Source organism: Equus asinus, chromosome 7 (assembly GCF_041296235.1).
Source record: "Equus asinus isolate D_3611 breed Donkey chromosome 7, EquAss-T2T_v2, whole genome shotgun sequence".
NCBI lineage: Eukaryota > Metazoa > Chordata > Mammalia > Perissodactyla > Equidae > Equus > Equus asinus.
In genome coordinates this window covers 69,024,702-69,043,350 of record NC_091796.1, presented here as the reverse complement: position 1 = coordinate 69,043,350, position 18,649 = coordinate 69,024,702, and positions in this window count along the sequence as shown.

Below are 18,649 nucleotides of genomic sequence, written 5' to 3'. Positions count from 1 at the left end.
CCTTTGACACAAAGGCCTCTTAAAGTCAGTACAACTTTCTTTCCTAGAGAAATGGAGCCCCTTCTGCAAATATTGGGATCCTGGGACATGTGGCATTTGAATTAGCTCCCCTGTTTCCTACACACTTTTCCTATTTTGTAGCTTTAGAATCAGAGAGTTGGTAGATGGCCCCTTGCAGATAGATGGATTATTCCCCGTGGCAGATCATCTGCAATTTTCTCCAGATTCTTCATTTTTCTGAAACGGGATCCACCTTCTCGAGAGTGAGCACGCAGGCTGCCTCATGTCAGCTCAGCTCTGTAGCCTGTTCGTCTGTGTGGAGGATCACAGTCACAAGGGAATCAGGGGCCTTAGCATTGGGCTGCCCCCCTCGCTGGTTCACCAGAGGGCCTCTGGAGTTGCCTTTAGCACACAAGTACCAACAACCCTCGGTTTGGTAACTCTAGCGGGATTCCTCACGTGTCTTATTAAAGGGCTAACAGTTTTCTATTGGCAACATGGGTTGAGGGAAGTTTGAAGCACAAACTGAACACTGATAAACTATGAAATAGAAGAGAAATTCAAAACCAAAAGCAACTATTGAAGGTTCTGACAGACAGGAGGTGCCTGAGGACCCTCCCGTGCACTGGAGACAAAGAGGATCAAGCACAGTCCCCACTACAATTAGTCTCTCCACACAGCCTAGGATGTGGACCTGGGTGCTTGTTTCCAGCACGGGTTTTAGTACTATGAAGATGGAAATGGGCCTAAATCATAGCGCTTCTTAATGTGAGAAAGCCCTGAGGAATAACCACATGAAGCTGTCACTCTTGTAGCAACATTTTAAAACCATTCACGAGGAAGGGGGAGGAAGAGGCAAGAGGAAGCAACAAAAGGGGCTTTATTTCCATTTGTAATATTGGATTTCTTTAAGAAAAAGGACCTGAAGCAACTATCCCAAAATGTAAATATTTGTTCAATCTAGGCGGTGAGTCACAGGTATTTATGTTGCTCTCCGCACTTGGTTGCATGTTTAAAAGTATTTCAAAATATTTTCAAATAACTGTGTAGATTTTGAAGGAAAAGCAACAGAGCTTTTGGCAACTAAAATGGAAGACGTCTTGGCCCAGAACAGCACAATGAAAAGCCACTAAGCGAGGAGTAGCTCAGAGCTTCCTTCGAGGTGGGTTTCAGAGCAGCTTCGGAAGGTGCGGCTCCCCTAAGGAAAAGCCGTCCCCTCTGATGAGGCCAAATCTGTTTTAGGTTAAAAGAGCAGGAGCGCGGAGACGTGGCCTGCGCGCGGGGACGGGACTGGACTGGGACGGGGACGGGGCGCCGCCCTGAGCTTCCGCAGCCGCTCCCCACGGCGCGCTCCTTTTTCTCTGCCTTCAGCGAGGTAGTGACACCATTTTATTTTATTTTTTAATAATTTTACATGATCTAACAAATATGTAACAACAAGAAAACAATGGTTTGAATACTAATCGATTTAGACAAAATGGTGATGAACTGGGCAGGACTTGGAAAACGCTCTTTTCTAAAAACATAGGTTGGCTTAACCAGGAAGAGGTGCAGTGAGAACACAAATTCAGAACTGAATTATGTTTCTTCGTGAAGGAAAAAAAACCAAAGAGGCAAATCCCAGATAGGGTGAATGAACTCCGCCTTCAGCCCGATCGTGAGCGGGCCTCCCAGCGAAGGCGCGGCCCGGACCGTGCCACCGGCCCTCACAGAGGCTGCCGGGAGGAAGAGGAAATCTGAAAAGCCATAAAGTATCGACTGTGGGGGGACAAGTTGTTTGAGACCTTTAGTTCACCTATTTGTCATAGAAATTTCAGGGTAAATGGCAAAATAAAGAATGACACCATGAATCGTCATTGTTCGTGAAAAAGTCCTTTGACCAGCATCTTGGACGCAGTAACAGACTGTCCTCCATCTGACCTTCCCTCTCCACAGCACTGACCCGACGAGAAGAAGATAGAGTGCAGCAGCATTTCCTCCAACACGGACTGGCGCACATTTCAGTTCTTAGCGCCTTTCGGTAGTCATAGCCCTACCCCAGATTATAAACCGGTGAAGAGAAAAACTGTTGCTATTTGGACCCACAATTATATTTCTAACCTAGTTCTCAGTATACTTCGGCTCGTAGGAAACAAATTGTCGGTGCCAAACGTGATGCGTATGTTTCCAGACCACACAGAGTGTGACCTATCCTTCCAAACTTACCAAAGAGCCCCAGAGGAAATGTTTCTGCTATTTTTTTTTCTGATGATAGGTAATTCAAAAGACTATATTAAAACAAACATGGAGGTGGTGTTTGTTAGGATGCTTTGGGTTGCAAGTAACAGAAATCAACTTAGGTTAGTGAATGAACACAAGGAGAAAGTTTATTGTAAGGATACAGGGCATCTCCCAGACCCAAAGGGCGAGAATGCATGAGCCTCAGGCGGGGCCGACATCAGGGGACCTTCTCCCTTCCCCTCTCTTGTCACTGTGTTTCTCTAAGAAATGCCTTCATCTTCTTGGAAGAAGGACGTTCTTTGCTATTCGGTCCTCGTGATAAACAGGAAATAGTCACCTGTGAGCTTGCAAGTTCACAGGTTTTAAAGTACCAAAGTATCAGTCATGCCCATTGCTGGCTTGTGGTCTCCCTCACACACACACACTATCGTCTTGGGTTCTCTCACCCGGTTCTGAATGCGCAGTTGAAGGAAGAGTGCTGGTGCAGCCTGATCAGGTGTCTGTGGCCCCAGGGCAGAGTCACACAGCTGCGGAGAGTGAAGCCAGCAGTCTGCAGAGAAGATGGATGTGGCAAACGAGAGAGGAATTTCACTACAGGTATGTTACGGAGCAGAATGTCTTTACGCAAAAATATGTTTTGAATACCTCCTCTGTGCGTCTAGGTTCTCAAGTGAGCAAAGAAGACAGAGCTCCTCCTCTCAGGAAGCTTACATTCCATTGAGGGGAAAACAAGAAGCAAAGAACCAATAACCATCTAATGTATCAGATGGTTGTAAGTGCGGTGAACAGAGGCACTCGTGTGCTGGTAAATGTTTAGCCGCAGGCTTTCTGGAAGGCGTTCAGTGATTTCCGTGGTGTAAATGCTTCCACCATGGTCAGTGCAAGCTCCCAGTGTGCCGTCACCGACCGCAGAGTTGGCAAGAGATGTGCACTAGGTCACTGTCGCAGAGGAGCTGCACCGCACAGTTACGAGAGACACAAACTCCCTCAAGAGCAAAGAGCAAAACATAGGAAAAGAACTAGGAAGTTAGGAGTTTTGAGGATTTACTACCCTTGTTTTTAAAATAATTTAATTATAAGTTGAATTATTCAATTTTTAATGATGGCTTTCTTTGATAGCTGGCTCACAAAATTCCTAGAAATTGAACAGTCAGCTCTCACAAGCATATAAGCCAGATCCGGACACCACTAGCAGTAAGAAATGAAGCAGGCTGAAGGCTGGCCTTCCACCCACCCGTTGCTCTGTACAAGCCGCCTCCCGATTCAGTGGTTGGAACAGGAGCTCTCCTACTCTACCTCACAGTTCAGTGGCCGGACGTTCCCGGCTGTCCTTCTACTCAGTGACATCAACTGGCAGAGGGACTAGGCTTGAGGGTTCAGATGGCTTTGCCGGTGTGTCTGGTGTCCTGCTGGGATGTCTGGAAGGCTGGGCTCAGCTGGAACTGTTGACTGGCACGCCCACACACAGCCACTTCAGCAGGGCGATCTCAAGTAATCAAACCCAGGACTCCCGCAGAAACTGCTCTAAGAGGCAAGAAGCGGAAGCTGCCAGTCTCTTAAGGCCTGGGGCGCACACTGTCCCAGCACCACACCTGCCGTGTGTTATCGCTCAGAGCAACCACCTGCCTGCATTTGAGCGGACAGAGACCCCATCTCTCAACAGGAGGAGTATCAAAGAATTTGTGGCCGTCTTCGCTCCACCACAGATAGAGGATGGTAGTGGTAAAGGAGCTGTGTTATTGTAAATATGGTGGTTGGGGAAGATTTCTCTACAAAGTGATTTTTTTCACCTGAAAACTGAAGGCTGTGGGGAGTGAGCCATATGAACAGATGAAAGGTGCGTAGAGTTTCTCAATCCAGCTTTTGGCAGCCAGTTCAGATGAAAGCCGCAGACGGTGCTCTGCCGTAACGATAGCTCCACGGAAAGTTTGAGAAGCACCAACTAGACCATATTCTTCATTCCCCAGGTGAAGGACACTGAAGCCCGTGGAACTCAGGTGCCTGTTCCCAGGCACCGAGCAAAGCCAGGCTAGTTGGTAGCAGAATTTGACTTGAGCCTGGCTTCTCTACCCAGATCTCCTATTTAAAAGTCCACTGCGGGGCCAGCCCCGTGGCCGAGTGGTTAAGTTCACGTGCTCCGCTGCAGTGGCCGAAGGTTGCACCAGTTCGGATCCCGGGCGCAGACATGGCGCCATTCATCAGGCCATGTTGAGGTGGCATCTCACATGCCACAACTAGAAGGACCCACAACTAAGAATATACAACTATGTACCAGGGGGCTTTGAGGAGAAAAAGGAAAAAAATTAAAAATCTTAAAAAAAAAAAAGTGCAGTGCTTTTTCTACAGCTTCATGTTTTTTATTTTATTTAATTTATTTATTTATTTTTGAGGAAGATCAGCCCTGAGCTAACTACTGCCAGTCCTCCTCTTTTTGCTGAGGAAGCCTGGCCCTGAGCTAATATCCGTGCCCATCTTCCTCTACTTTATACGTGGCACACCTACCACAGCATGGCATGCCAAGTGGTGCCATGTCCGCACCCGGGATCCGAACCAGCGAACCCAGGGCGGCCGAGAAGCGGAACGTGCGAATTAACCGCTGTGCCACCAGGCCGGCCCCATGGTTCTTATTTTTATACTCTTTCTAAAATCAGTGTTATCACATGATTAGCATTTGACACTTTTCTATTGTAAGCTACACATATTTTATATCATCAATGAGAATATAAACTCCTTGAGGAGAGACACTAACTTTTACACTTCTCCGGGGCCACTGTGTACAGTTGTGCACTTCATACACTGCACGAGACATCTGACCAGGTTGGGAGGGGTTGAATGGGAGCCTGCACTTGGCCTGCCAGGCTATGTGCTGTGGGGTCGGGCTGTGCTGTCCCAGAGGAATGAGTACCTTTTTCCAGCGCCTACAAAGGAAAGGCTACTGGTAGCCCTGTACTTCTCTTACAAAGTGCACATTGTATAATATGGTGCTGGGCACACAGAGAAGGATCCTGGGGTGGGGGAGTAGAGAGAGCGGGACGTGCTGATCAACAACATTCATATTCCTCCAAGAGGATCTCTTATGGACGCGCTTTGATTATCTATTGCTGTGTAACAAGCTACCCCAAACCTAGTGGACTAAAACAGCCATTTTATGATGCTCACCAATTCCGTGGGTCAGGAATTTGACTTGGGTGGAGCAGGGATGAATCGTCTCTGTCTGTGACGTCCGGTGACTCCACTAAAGAACCCCTCTGGGGGCTGGAATCAGCTGGAGGCTTCCTTACTCACTTGTGCTGTGCCCAGGCTGAAAGGCCTCACAGGCCGGCCTCTGCTGGGACTGCACACAGCTGTAGCCTCTCTCTGTGACTTAGGTTTCCCACAGCATGCTGCTGGCTCTGAGAGAGAGCAGCTCAGGAGGGACGTCCAGAAAGCATGCTCCCAAGAGCCAGGCCGAATCTGCATGGCCTTCTCGGCGGCGTAACCTCGAACGGCACCCTGCTTCATCTCCGCAACATGCTACCGTCTGCAAGCGAGCCACTGTGGCCAGCCTAGACTCAAGGGCAGGGAGACGAGAGTCCGCCTCTTAGCAACAGCACAGCAGAGGAGCATGCGGGATGAGAGACATTGTTGTGGACGTCCTTGGAAAATGCAACCTGCCACAGGGCACATCTCTTCAATAACCCAGGACCGCAAACGAGATGGAGCAGTAATTGAGAGACTGAACCTCCTGACATCCCCACGATGCTCACGATGAAGAGCCGCCTGGGGCAGAGCTCAGATGTACCGCTTCCTGAGGCCAGCACCTGAGTCCCCCAAGTCCTTATCTTTTACATGTGCAGCGGGGATGAGCTCAGCGCAGGCAACGTGGGCAGCTGCACAGATGCATCAGCTGCTTTTTGCCCTTGGACTTGGTGGTTATGCCACCAGGAAGTTCTACAGACGAGCCTGACAACTTGAGGATTTGCCTCTTTTTCAATTTGTGGGCCACCAACTAACTGTCAAAGTTACCAGGGCTCACGCCACAGCCAGATGTTCTTAACAGATGTGCAAAGAAGGCAGTCCCCTTATTACATCTTTTTAAGTTGTCTGATGCCATAAGGTGCCTTTTTTAGTCTAATGGAGGGTTGGACACCCCTGGCAAAGCAATTGTAGCTATTTCCTCTATTTTAGTACACATGGAATAACCAGCCATGATCTCAGACCCCTTTTCCTCTTAACTAATTGGGTGGCCTTCTGCAGCTGGGCTGTGGAAACCAAGGGAAGTTTCAAATTGAAGATATATAGATGTATAATTTATTAAGCTCTGAAATGTATTCCTCCCATCTCACCCCATGCCACTCTCCCTCCCATTAGTATAAGACCCACTTATTTGACGCCAGTAAGAAAACAAGAAGGAGAAGTCACCACACACAATCACGAGTATTTCTAGTATTTCTAGCCCATCAACTAGACTTCACACCTGGGGGTTCTGGGGAAAGCATAGTAAAGCTACCAATTGGCTACAGAATATCACCAAAAAATAAACACGAAGTCCGCCCTCCTCTCCTCTCCTCTGTCCTGTCCTTCTCCAGTTGTGCTATCTGCAAAATGAGCTGTCACCACAGCAGACCTCGTCAGATCAGAAGGGGAGGGAGCTGCCCATCCACCAGGGAAATCCTGCCAGGGAAAATAGGATTCCTTCCCTCCATCGAGAGAGTGACCTAGTGCATATAAACAAATTACTTTTATTATTCAACTGAAAAATAAACATCACTGTTTAAATCTGTATTTAGCTGCATTGCCCACTAACATCTGTTAAAATGAGAAAGTGCTCAAACACATTCCCATTTCTCCTCCTTCCACCCCCCCCCCCCCCAAAATGACAATGTGTCTTCAAGGCTACAAAGATCTGAGACTGAAACCAGGTGTGCTTAGGAGAAGAAGTACTTATGAAATACTTGTAAGGAAGGAAGCCCTTTCCCCTGAGCCTTGTCGAGCCCCTGGCCTGTGCTGAGCGCCGTGCTGTGGGGCTCTGTGTGAGCGAGCTGACGGGATCCACACACACTCTCAGGGGGCCTGACTGGGCCTGACCAGGCCTGAAACTGTACACAGGCCTCAGGACTCAGTAGGACAGAGAACGTGGAAGTAACTAGGTTTTGTGACTGACACAAAGGCTGCTTTCCATGGTAACAAGGTGACCCCTGAGTGTCTGTGCATTCCTCTCCCCATTCTCCCCAGACTCCAGCCTGATAAGATGTAAAAGGCAGCAAGCCAAGGCTCTGGGCTCTTCAGATATGGCGAGTTCCTCCAGGGCTGATGAATCCACTGTACTTCACATCCACTGAATCCATTAGAATCAGGCACAGAGGGGTCAAATCTGCTTGTATCCATTACAATATGTAACAGTTACTTTTATGTGCATCTTGGCTAGGCCATGGTACTCAGTCAAACACCAGTCTTGATGTTGCTGTGAAGGTATTTTTTAGAGGTGATTAACATTTAAATCGGTAGACTTTGAGTAAAGCAGATTATCAGTTGAAGGCCTTAAGAGAAAAGACTGAGGTTCCGCAAGGAAGAAGGATTCTGCCTCCAGACAGCCTTCAGGCTTGAGCTGCAATATCAATTCTTCCCCAGGTCTGCAGCCTGCTGGCTTCCCCAAAGATTTCTGACTTGCCTGCCCCACAATCACATAGGCCAGTTCCTTAGAATGAATCTCTCTATGTACATACACATCTTATTGGTTCTGTTTCTCTAGAGAACCCTGACTCTATACCATGTCTATACACTTCAGTCATGTGGCAGAGACTGCAAGTGGCCTGCCCAATTTCCAGTCTTCTCTTCTTTCTTGGTATCAGAAAACTAATCTTATTTGGGGTGGTAATGTTCTAGTAGAAAGACTACATTTCCCAGTCTGCCTCATAGCCAAGGACAGCCATGTGACTCAGCTCTGTCCTATGGCAGGTGAGTGAGTGTTGTTGATTAGGATTTACAGGAAAGCTACCTAAAAGAAAGGAGGGTTGCTGGCATGCAGCGCACCCTCCTCCCTTTTTCAGTTTCCTGTCTAGAATGCTGAAAGTGTGGTTGGAGCTCAGTGGTGGTCTTGGATCATGAAACCATGCACTAAAAATGGCAGGGCCCAAAAAGATCAGCTCTGGACTGCTTACTTCCCTTTCACTTGAAGGAAAACTAAACCTCTATCTTTTAAAAGCCATTGTAATTTCCACTTTCTGTAAACAACAATGTAATGTAATTCCTAATTGGTCAGACAATACACAAAAGCTAAAATTTAAACCAAACCTCACCAGTCCTCAAACCCAGACCAGCACCTGTGCTCTGGTCTATCTTGCCGTATAAAATGGATACTATTTATTATTCCCATTTTACAGAAGATGAAACTAAGGTACAAAGAAGCTAAGTAACTTGCCAAGGTCACACAATCAGTAAGCGCCTGCGCTGGAATCTGAGCTCTGTTCTATTCCAGTCTGCACTCTTAACAACAGCGCCTCCCAAGGGCAGAGCTGAGAATAGCCGGCGGAAGTTAACAGGATGTGGATTTCAGTTCCATGTAAGGAAGACTCCTCTTAACAGTGGGGGCTTTTCAATATCAGCATAATCTGCATTAGGAGGTAGTGAACAGCCTGTCATCAGAAGTGTTTAATTAAAGAACGGATAACTACCTATCAAGGGTGCTGGTTTATGGTTTAGTTATAGTCTATTTCAATTCACCAAGGTCCATATATGTGTTTTGACTCAATTAAGTACTCCACACCAGGAATTTTAAAAAGACAGGAAAAGGGTAGATTTTATGATACTGGTAATGTTCTAGTTCTTAATTTGGGTAGTGGGATTTTAGGTGTCCATTTTATCACTGTGCTTCATCACCTACCTATAAGTGCCACATGTCTTTTAGCATATATTGAACATCACACAATAACTTTTTTATTGGAGAAAAGTTAAGGAGGCAAATTTGTCTGGGAGTTGTAAGCAAAGGAAGCAGCAGCGAGCGCTCACTTGCTGTTCTCCCACCTCTGGGCCAAGGGTAGACACTTTGTGGTCTGGGCCTTCCTCCTTTGGGTGGGTATGACGGCAGCGTATCAGTTATGGCTCCCAGATCCTGATGGACTGAGCTGGCCGCTTGCCACGCCCTGTATCTGAGAGATTTGAAGCGTGCAGGGGGTCTCAGGCATCAGTGAACAGCGTGAACGTGGTGGTAACGCAGGAGCCTGTGATTTCACATTTAATGCAGGAGGCTTATCTCTCATTGAGTTATTTGTTGTTAAAATTCAGTCAGAGTCGTGAGAGAGCCCGTTACTGATGCTCAATTGCTGCCTTTTATTCTGAGAATATGGAAAAAAATAAAGCAAGACATTCTTCCTGCCAGATGAATTTTACCAAAACAAGCTTATTTTTTATACATTCCGAGACAAAATATACTTTCTACTTGAACACCAAAGATGTCAGAATGACTTCTCTTTTTCTTTTTCCAGGTGAGAAAAACTCAACAACATAGACAGAGAAAATCCCTATAACAGGCTGACACCTATGAAGACTTGACATTCCAGTCATTTGGTTGGATCACACAAAGAGAATTTTAAGAAAGGTCCTACATAAAGACAGATTGCTGAGTTGAGAAGGAAGTTGCCCATGTGACCTTCTCTCACTGATGTCCCAGGAGTTTCATTAGGGCAAGTTCTTGATTGCAAACTACAGAAACTGACCTCAGAAAAGGAACTTATCGGAAAGGTAGCAGGTGACTCACAGAATAATCTGGAAGACTAGAGAATCAGTCTGGGAAAATGGCCAGAACTCAGGCTGGCCAGCAGGACCCACAACCAAAGCCACATCATCACTGCAACGGATGGTGAAGTGCCCTTACTGGCCCTGCAGTCTTAGTCACCAGCCGTTAGACTTGGGATGCCACCACCATGAGCAAATTCTAAGCGGTTCTGTACGTTTACGTCACCAGGTCAGGATTCAAAAACTTGAGAAGATGCAACTGATTGCTAAGTCTCCAGGGGACTGATAGAGAGAAATTTGGCCTCTTTTCAGCTTCCTTAGATGGAAACAGGACCCCACACAACAGGACAATTTGCCAAATAGTAAGGAGTTTTACATGCTGGGCAATGAAAAGAATGACAGCTATCTGTTTCTATCTTGCTACTTTGAACCAAGAGACAAAGTAAGAAAAAAACTCTTTGGAAGAGAGTCATGCCCAATTCTAGGTTGCTTCTCCACCAATTTCTCTTCCTTCTTTTCAAAATGTTTCCAATTTATCTTATCTACAATCTGCCTACCCTTAGTCTGTCTCCATTCCACTTCCCTCCACAACCACACTCAAGCATATGCACTTCTGGAAAGTGCTTAAATTTGGCTATGGCAGGGAACTTGGAAGGTGGGAGGTGTCCAGGCTATTGCATCTTTAGTATGGTTTCAAGATTTCACTTGGCTCTCCCTAGGTTTAAAATTGTAAGACAGACACCACTCATTGTTTTGCCATGTACACTGCCTTCTGGTTCTCAAGAGCCTTACCCATCTGTGACCGTGGCTGAATCTCCAGGCTTTGTTTAGCCTTGTCAGGCTGGTGTCCTGCTCCTCCTTGTCTCCGTGCTGACCTGTGGAAGCCTCTGGGCTGGGATTCCTGCTCCCGCCCTCTGTGCCTGTATCATAGCCTCTCCGCAAGGGAGGAGCAGACACATTCTAACAGGAAGGGAAGGGGCCTGCAGGCAGAGCCGCACGCGTGGTTGCTGAGGGAGCGGGCACATAAAAAGAGGCTCCTCTTCGACAGTCTTCTTTCTGTGGCTCACAGTTTCACCATGGGCGACCCAAAAGCAGATTTAGCATTGATGCCTCTAACATCTTTCTATCATGGTCTAAACAAGTGTAACATCAATACATTTAAAAAATTGCTGAAAAGCCATCAGTTTTAGACAATAAATTCCACCCACCCCCTTTCTTCCTATGCTACATTCCATTCTTTTCCAGGATTCCTTCTTCCTGTCTCCCTGGCCTTTTTATTTCTCACTCTTTCCGAGTCTCTCTAACCTACTAGGTGCCACGTCCTAGAACCTCTTCCCAGATTTCACCTTCCTTGACATACTTTTTTGGTGTACTTTTATTGATATATAATTGAAGTAAAATAATCACACATATTTAAAGTATACAATTTGATCAGTTTTGATATATGTATTGTATTAGTTTTCTCTTGCCACATAACAGTTTACCACAAACAGTGGCTTAAAACGACACCCATTTGTCAAGAGTCCAAGGACGGCTTGATGGGGCCCTCTGCTCAGGGTGTCACAAAGCTACAGTCAAGGTGTCTGCCGGGCTGCATTCTCATCCAGTGGCTGGATTGAAGGAGAATTTGCTTCCAAGCTCATTCAAGTTGTTGGCAGAATTCACTTCCTTGTGGATGTATGATTGAAGGCCCCAGCCTCTTGGTGGCTGTTGGCTAGAGGCCACCCTCATGTTTCAGAGACCACTCACAGTTCTCAGAGGCCATCCTTAGTTCCTTACCAACTGGGCTTCTCCAACGTGGCCACTTCATCAAGCACACAAGGAAAGTCTCTAATTCCTGTCTGCTAAGGTGGAATTTTAAATAATGTAATTACAGGAGTGACAGCCAATCACTTTTGCTATATTATTTGGTTCAAATCAAGTCACAGTTCCTGCCCACACTCAGGAGAAGGGGACTACAAAAAGGAGTAAACACCAGGAAGCTGAGATCATTGGGGTCACCTTAGATTTTGTTCACCACACATACAGCATCACCACGTCAAGATAAAAGAATATTTTAACCACCCCAAAAGGTTCTTGTGTCCCTTGACAGTCCATCTCTCCCTCCACTCTGTCCTCAAGCAACCACTGATGTATTTTCTGTCACTGTTGATTAGTTTGCATTCTCTAGAATTTTATATAAATAAAGTCATACAGTATATACTTTTTTTGTCTGGCTTCTTTCACTCAACATAATTATTTTGAGATTCAACCATGTTGTTATGTATATCAATGGTTCTTTCCTTTCCGTTGCTGAGTAGCATTCCATTGTATGATATGTCACAGTTTGTTTATCCATTCATCTGTGGATGGACATTTGGGTTTTTTCCAGTTTGGGGATATTACAAATAAAACTGCCATGAACATTCATGTGCAAGTTTTTGTGTGGATGTATGTTTTCATTTCTGTTGAGTAAATGCCCAGGAGTGGAATGGCTGATTCCTATGGTGGGAGTATGTTTAACTTTAAGAAACTGCCAAAGTGGTTGTATGATTTTACATTCCCGCAGTAGGACACAGGAGTTCTATGTCTTTGTCAGCATTGGTATGATCAGTCTTTGTAATTTTAGCTAATCAAATGGGTAGGAAGTGGTATGCTATTATGGTTTCAATTTACATTTCCCTGATGACATTGAACATTTTTTCATGAGTTTATTGGTCATTCATATATCTTCTTTTGTGAACTATCCACTCAATTCTTTTGCCATTTTAAATTGGATTTTGTCTTATTATTATTGAGTTAGAAGAATTCTTTGTATATGTTGAATATAAGTACTTTGTATATGTGCTACAATATCCAAGATGGCTCTTCACCATGACATGCCCATTGGAGCTGGAATATCCAAGATGGCTTCTTCATTCACTTGTCTGGAACCCAAGCTGGGAAGGCTGAGATAGCTGGAACTGGACAGGTGTTCATACCCTCTCTTCATACCCTCTCCATTGTCGCTAGCTTAGGCTTCCTCACAACATAGTGAATTCAGAGTAGTTGGTCCTTTTACATGATGGTTGAATTCACCCAGAGCAAATGTTCCAGGAGACCAAGTGAGAAGCTACAAGACTTCTTATGATCTAGACTGGGAAGTCCAAGAACGCTACTTCTGCTGCATTCTGTTGATCAAAATGCAAGGTGAAGAGAATCAGACGTCCCACATAGCAGAGCCAGAAGGACCTACAACTGGAATATACAACTATGTATTGAGGGGCTTTGGAGAGAAGAAGAAAAAAAAAAAAAAGATTGGCAACAAATGCTAGCTCAGGTGCCAATCTTTGAAAAAAAGTCAGCTTAAAAAATCAATAAATAAAATAAAGAAGTCAAAATTTCATTTACTGGGACAGAAAGAGATGATAGCGCAGCGTGAGAAAAGCAAACTGCAGAACGTTAAGTACGTGGATACACACACACACGTCTACACGTAAGTATACTTTTTCACGCATACGTTTGTTAGTATGTGCACCAAAAATCATCTGGAAGGTTATATGACTGCTGATGTTATATCTTAAAGAGTCTGAACTGTTTGAATTTGACTGTACATTTCTTGATATAATAATAAAAAAGATTTTTAAACTCCTCAGTCCTTTCAGAAATACACGATAATTATCAGATTGGAAGCGTCTTCACAACTTTTCCAGTCCTGAGTAGGGTATAAATATAAACAAATGAACAAACAAACAAAACTTCGGCTGGTATCATATTAAGGGTAGAAATTCTACACTTGCTGATTCATCCCCCAAACAGAAGTCACTGTGAAAGCATCTTTTTCAATACTCAGCATTGGAAAATGTGGTTTTAAACAAAACAATACAAAAATGTTCTTTGAGCTAAACATAATTGGCTTCCAGAAACTCACTGGTTTGGAACTCAAAAGAGATAGGTAATTCTTTCCAAACCAAGAAGTAATCATTTTTTGCAGATCTCAAAAGGCAAATAAACAACCAAGAAAAAAGTAAACCAACTTGGACAAGTATGCACAGGCACACATATAAATCTCACCTGAAAAGAGAGCATTCCAGATTGACATTAAATCATTTAGAAATTCCAGACCAAAATGTGGCCCTACTATGTCCTCAACCAGTCGAAGGAGGACCTGGGATTGACAAAGCTAAGAGGCTAAAGTAGAGTAAAATTCCTTCCCTACATGTCTTCAATTTGGGCCTAACGTAGAGGTCAAAGAGCAAAAGGCTAGGGTCTGCACAGAAATGCCATCTGTGTGACAGGTGCTCCAGACAGGAGCATCCTGCATGAACCAGGAGGAGTGTTACCCAAATTGGTAGGAGTGTGAGTGGCCAGGATTGAGAACCAGAGTATTGTGGGGAGAAAACAAGCACAAACCTGGTAAGGAGGAGAGAAGGCCAATGGTAATGACAACACCTGTCATTTGTTGAGTGACAGCCATGCTGGCCCCTTTCCATACGGTATCTCACTTACAGCCCACAGTCTCCTCGCAGACAGGGTATCACAGCTTTTTCAAATGACAACACAGACTTAGAAGGGTTACATGGCATGCCCAAAGCCGTAATGCTACTAAGTGACAGACCAGAATTCTAGCCCAATTCCTTCTCACCACAAAGTCTATGCTCTTTCCAGAATGCCAAACTGCGGAAATGTACAGGCTTCAACAGAAATGTCTGAGAATAGTATGTCAGGGACAAGGAGACTCAAGAGAGGTGAGCCAAAGTGCCAGCTCCATCAGGTCTTCCTGTTCTGGACTTCTCCTACCAACAGAGGCTACTCCTGGAGCGTCCCTTTCATGTGATATCCGGTGCATGCTGCAAGGTGGGGGCCATGTCTTCACAGAGTCATGGGGCAGGTCAATTAAAATGAACATGAAGGTGTTCCGAAGGCAGCAGCCCAGCTCTGCCAAGCGTCGGGTTTGACGCAAACAGTAGAGAGAAACGATTTGTGGGTACAAATCAAATCACCGTGACCTGGGGAAGAAGCGGAGAGTACTGAAATAAAGTTTTGACTTTGTCAAGAAGCATGGTGATCAGAAGCAGACGGCAAGCAAGTCAGAGGCAGGGGTCAGTTAGAGATGAGAGAACTTGCAGTGGGTTATAGGGTGTGGGGGTTGATTCAAAGATGCAAGACCGTGGAGTTACTGGTGGAGCCAGTCCCAGAGGAGTGGGGATGGATGGGATTCTGCACACTGAGAGACTCTTTCCTTAAAGGAGAGGGAGGAAGGGAAGACGGATGATACGGCAGGCATTTGAAGGGACGTTTAGGTATTTCTTGTTGGTGGTTAACGGATTCAGTTTTTTACTATTCCAATAGCATGAAGGATAGACTTCATTCAGCAAGAGAAGACACACAATAGTGGACACAAGTTCAAGTTCCTAGCTTTGCCTCTTCCTAGCTCCATGCCCTTGGGCAACTCTTCTCAGCTTAGCTTTGCTCACCTTTAAAATGAGATCGAGCCAGCCCTGCTGGCCTAGCAGTTAAGTTCAGTGCAGTCCACTTTGGCAGCCCAGGTTCAGCTCCCATGTGTGGACCTACACTATTCGTCTGTCAGTGGCCGGGCTGTGGTGGCGGTTCACATACAAAAGGAGGAAGATTGGCAGTGGATGTTAGCTCAGGGCAAATCTTCCTCAGCAAAAATAAGTAAACAAATAAATAAATAAATAAAATGGGATGATTACACGTGCTCTGCCTCCAGTGGTGTGCTGAAGCCATCTCGCATCAATTCTCCCAAGCCAATTGTTAAATATCTGAAGAGTTCTTAAGTCATTGGTAGTTTGCAGTCGGCCAGGGTGGGAGCATTTGCACCATGGAAATAGGCAAACGTCACAAAGCAGGGCTTCCCCCTCTTCCCAGGCTTGCCACCACACCACGGCCTGCTTCCCTCACAAGGTATTATCAGGATGAAATGAGAGACTGGTTGTGAAAACTCTTTGCAAATAACTAAGCCCTATATAATGTAAGGGATTTTTATTATTAATTTTAACAAGTGTGGCAGCATGACTTTTTCATATATTAATTAGAGTTTTATCTTTTATCCTCTGTGCCCACCATTCCCAGCAAGTAGCCTTTAGTATTTCCTTGTCTTGACAATTTTTGCAGGGCAGAAGGCAAAGATGCTTGAAAGCAACAGCTCTTCCAGTCTTATTAAAAGACTATACTTGCCAAAGAGATTGTGTTAAGAGCAGGAGGGAAAATGGGAATATCAAAAAGGCTCCAAGGGGAGATTCACAAGAAGAGATTCCCAATGGAACTCTGCGGATCCTACAGGAAGGAGAAGGGGCCCATGGCTGGCTGCCTACCAACACCCTGAGAGGCACGAGACTTCAGGAAATGGCTGCAGAGTGGATCTGCAAAACCCACCCAGGGGCTTGTTAGACTCAATTAAATATCTGGACGCACAAGACCACAGTCAGCCACACTTGGTGCCAGGATATGAGGTAGGAATTCCTGCCAGCAGGGCAGCAGCAGCATTCCTTTTCCACGGGAACAGTCTGTGCAGTGAGCTACATGGCCATCCACAGGCTCTTCCCTTTGGTTTCCTGGGCTCCAATGCAAGAAAATGAGATCACCAAGGTGTGCGAGGGTTCCTCCCTGGCTTGGGAGCCTCGTGCCTCAAGGGAGCCAATATCTCTTCTAACAACTCCATAGGCATAGCTACCAGGGTCCCCTGAAGAGACTTGCCTAGTTTGAAGAGTCATTGTGCTCAGATAAGCCCAAAGCTAGGGCTTCCTCTCGGGGATTTAGTTCTCTCAGTCCAGATACAATTTACCAGCGAGGGGTCATTTTTGCTGTAAGTTACTATACCTAATAGTAACACAACTGACATAGGACTTTTGTCAGGTTTCCAGGGGAAACAGAGAGAAAGTTAACAAATGGTAACAGTAGAAGGGGAAAGGGTTTTGTAAAACCCTTTACCCACAGTCGACCTAAGGAGGGAGCACCCCAGACACGGGGACTCCCAGCCTCACCAAAGATGCCTGTGTCCCAAGCGTAGCCCAGAAGCAGAGACCCTGGACGTAAAACAGAAAAGGTATCCAGCTAGTGGTTAAACAGAATTCTTGTCTCCCAGACTCTGACTATTCCATCAATGGCTAGATCAACGCACACAGAAATTAGAGTGAAAAAATCCCCTTAACCTCTCTATAGACCTCAGGTTACAACCGCAGTAAGAATTTATTCGTATCGCTCTTGAGAGTGAACCAGTTAACATTTGCAGCACAGGGGGAAAATGAAAGATATATTCCTAGCAGTACCAGGCATGCACCGGGGTCTGCTCATCCTCGGGGCCTTTAGCAATACAAACCATTCACCACTGTTTGCAGAGTATTATCCGTCCACTGCCAGTGCAAACAACATTATAAGGAAATTCCAGTCCCAAAGAATCTTGTCATTTAAAACATTACTTTTCAAGACATGGCATTATGCTGAGTTGTTCTTTTAAAGGATTAATGAGAATCTCATAGTTTGAAATAGCTGAATGCAAGAACCAGTTTTAATATGTATTATGTAAAGGATTTTTTTCTTTTTAGAAAAAAATAATTATGGAAGTAACACATTAGCGTAGACTCATTATAAGGAAAAATTCAAATAGTATATTTAAAGTAGAAGTCTTCCTGGCCCCCTTCTCACCTGTTTCTCTCCTTGGAGGTAAGCAGGGTATCAGTTTTGTGCTGCATCCTTCGTTCTCTTTGCTCTACATTTATGATTAATGTTTTGAAGCATTTCTTTGGCTCTCAGTAAAACCATTATAGTGTACGTCTCAGTCAGTTTGGGCTGCTGTAACAGAATACCACAGAGCAGGTAGCTTAAACAACAGAAATTTGTTTCTCACAGTTCTGGAGGCTGGCCGTCCAGGATCAGGGTGCCAGCCCAGTCAGGTTCTGGTGGAGGTCCCCTCCCGGGTCATGTGCTCACATGGCCTTCCTTGGTGCCAGCTCTCAGAGAGAGCTTGTCTCCTCCTCTTTGTGTGTGTGTGTGTGTATGTGAGGAAGATTGCTCCTGAGCTAAGATCTGTGCCAATCTTCCTCTATTTTGTATGTGGGACACCACCACAGCATGGCTTGACAAGCACTGTGTAGGTCCGTGCCGGAGATCCAGGCCCGCAAACCCTGGGCTGCGGAAGTGGAGTGTGTGAACTTCATCACTATGCCATCGGGCCGGCCCCCTCCCCTCCTCGTTTTACAAGGGCTCTAATCCCTTCATGAGGGTCCCACTCTCCTGGCTTAATCTAACCTTAATCACCTCCAAAGGGCCCATCTTTTCCTAACACTACTCCCCTTGGGGATTAGGATTTCAACATAGGAGTTTGGGGGGACACACACACATTCAGTCCATAACAGTGTAGATTCCTCATTTCTTAAGAAACCATTGGATATACAGAGAACCCTTTGGAAAGTTTATCACCAGGAAATGTCAATTGTTTCAAAATTAGCTACACACGTGTCAGGGGAACCAAGAACTTGTTACTTTTCCCTTAAGAAACAGGAGATGTCTGTGGTTTAGGAGAGGAACACGATCCAGTGGCTTCACTCTATGAACATTCTTAAAATCCCTGAGCAGTTCCAGAGGCCCCAGTACCCTCCTGCGACAAGTCTGGAGAGAGCTGGCCTTTCTACATGGTGCCATTCAAGCCCCAGAGTATAGAGAAAAATGCCTTCAGCCAAGCAGTCGCTGTTGGCCCCGCTCCATGGCACCACCCTCTCCCCCTGAAGTTTCCATG